Source organism: Neomonachus schauinslandi, chromosome 3 (assembly GCF_002201575.2).
Source record: "Neomonachus schauinslandi chromosome 3, ASM220157v2, whole genome shotgun sequence".
Taxonomy (NCBI): domain Eukaryota; kingdom Metazoa; phylum Chordata; class Mammalia; order Carnivora; family Phocidae; genus Neomonachus; species Neomonachus schauinslandi.
Window position 1 is genome coordinate 161,546,251 of NC_058405.1, and position 2,325 is coordinate 161,548,575.

A 2,325-nucleotide genomic window follows, 5' to 3' on the forward strand; every position below is an offset into this window, starting at 1 on the left:
TATTCATTCATCTATGGATGGACTTAGAGAGTATAATGAATGCTAAGGGAAATAAGTCAGTCAGAGAAAGACAGATACTATGTGATTTCACTCATATGTAGAATTTAAGAAACAAAACAAATGAACAAAGAAAAAAAGAGGCTCTTAAATATAGATTATGGGGCACCTGGGTGGCTCAGTCATTTGAGCATTGGATTTTTGATTTTGGCTCAGGTCATGAGCGTGGAGCCTGCTTGGGATTCTTTCTCTCTCTCCCTCTGCCCCTCCCCCTGCTTGTGCTCTCTCTCTCTTAAAAAAAAAAGTCTGTCTATCTATCTGTCAATCTATCTATCATCTATCTATCATAAACTGGTGGTCTCCAGAGGGAAGGTGATAGATAAAGGGGATTAAGAGTACACTTATCTTGGGGCGTCTGGGTGGCTCAGTCATTAAGCGTCTGCCTTCAACTCAGGTCATGATCCCGGGGTCCTGGGATCGAGCCCCACATCGAGCCCCAGCTTCTCCCTCTCCCACTCCCCCTGCTTGTGTTCCCTCCCTCACTGTGTCTCTCTCTGTCAAATAAATACATAAAATCTTAAAAAAAAAGAGTACACTTATCTTGATGAGCATTGAGTAATATATAGAAATTTTGAATCATATTTTACACCTTAAACTAATAGAACACTGTATGTTAATTATACTTAAATATAAAACAAAACACCACCAAAGCCAGGGTCTCTTCCTAAACTAATTACATTAGACTCTGAGGGTGAAGTCAGGGCATCATTAATTGTTTAAAAGTCCTCTATTTATTCCAGTGTGCAGCCAGGGTTGAAAACTACTGGTTTAGCCTGGGTTTCTCAGACTTCTTTCAATAATAATGCTCTGTGATTCTATGGCTTGAAATACAGGGAGCTCACTTTTCCACTGAAGAAAGTAGACATAAATTCAAACTCTGCTAGCTTTCTTGCCCTACCAGTGACTTGAAAATGATTAAAGGCTGCCAGCATTCATTCTGTGGTGTGGAAGCAGTGGGAAAGGCCAGGGGTGGGATGGCTGAATGACTGGTCTTTGTGTTCCAATTAGAAATAGTCAGCTTGAGTTGCTGGAAAGAGAGAGGAATGTCTGCAGATAACTTCTTTAAAAAAAAAAAAGAAAAGAAAAATCAAAATTCATTTTGTGCCCCTGCTTCTATACTCTTGAGCTCATCCATACTCCCAGAGCAGCCAGAACAGGTGTTCTTTCACACAGTTATTATTGGAGACTGCATTTCTGATTTAAGACTATGTATCAATAAATCAAGGCTATGACTCATAATATCTGTAAAAAGAAAATAATGCAACAAGTATAAGCCTTTAAGATGATGTCAAATAATGAAATTCTTCAAATTCTATTCTTTCATGCTTGTTGGGTAGTTTTTTTTTAATTGAAAGCTTTTTTTTTTTCATTTTAACAGTTTATTTAAAGTCGTATATATAATTACTTTATTCCTGCATGTATTCAATTGTTTCTTCCTTATATTTGCCCTTTCCCTTTCCCACTTGGTGAGATTTGCCTTTACATTTAAGGATCTTTTTTGTGATCTTTGTCCAGTTTTAGTCTAGTGATAACCACCTTGCTAGAGTGAGTGCCCACATGGACAGTTGTGGCATCCCCCTTCTCTCGCTATACTCTTTCAATGTAGATGACGTGTTTCTTCCTGTAAACCTGGACGACTTTGCCCATTTGCTGACCTTTGTAGTTTCCTCACACAGTCTGTACTTCATCCTTTCGGATGGGTACAGATCGAAAGTTTTACTTCTGTCTCAGTTCTTTGAAAAGAGGGGAAGGCATAATCTTCCTGCAAACATGGGAAGGTACACTGAGATGTCTTTTATGGTTCTTGCCCTGGTCAGAAGTCATAAAGGGATTGAACTTCATTTTGGCCATTGGTGCTTTAGCAATGTCTGCAAAAGGGAAGAGAGAAGAGCATTTTTTGAAAGCAAGGGCTTTTGAAACTCTTTACTCTAAAACTACATTTAGGAGAAACACATAGTAAATGTAACTAGCCAGCCAAAAATTAAAAGAAAATTTGCTTAACTTGGTAAGTTTTTTTAAATTGTAAATTAATGTTGAATTTTTCCAATTGTATGACTTCTTTTCTTCCATCTGTTAATGCGGTGAGTAGTATTAATAGATATCCAAATATTAAACTGTTTTACTTCTGAGATTGAACCCTATTTGGTCATGATGGATTATTCTTTTAATGTTCTATCTGATTATGTTTCCTCCCTGACACTTTTAATGGTAATAATCTTCTTTCTTTTACGGTGAAACATCCCTGTGAGTTGCATTGGGATGGTATTA

At 37.5% G+C, this 2,325-nt stretch overlaps 1 pseudogene; it reads right to left on the minus strand.

Moving 5' to 3' along the window:
• Positions 1-1,463: 1,463 nt before the first annotated feature.
• LOC110592194 lies at positions 1,464-1,899 on the minus strand (annotated as a pseudogene).
• Positions 1,900-2,325: the final 426 nt, after the last annotated feature.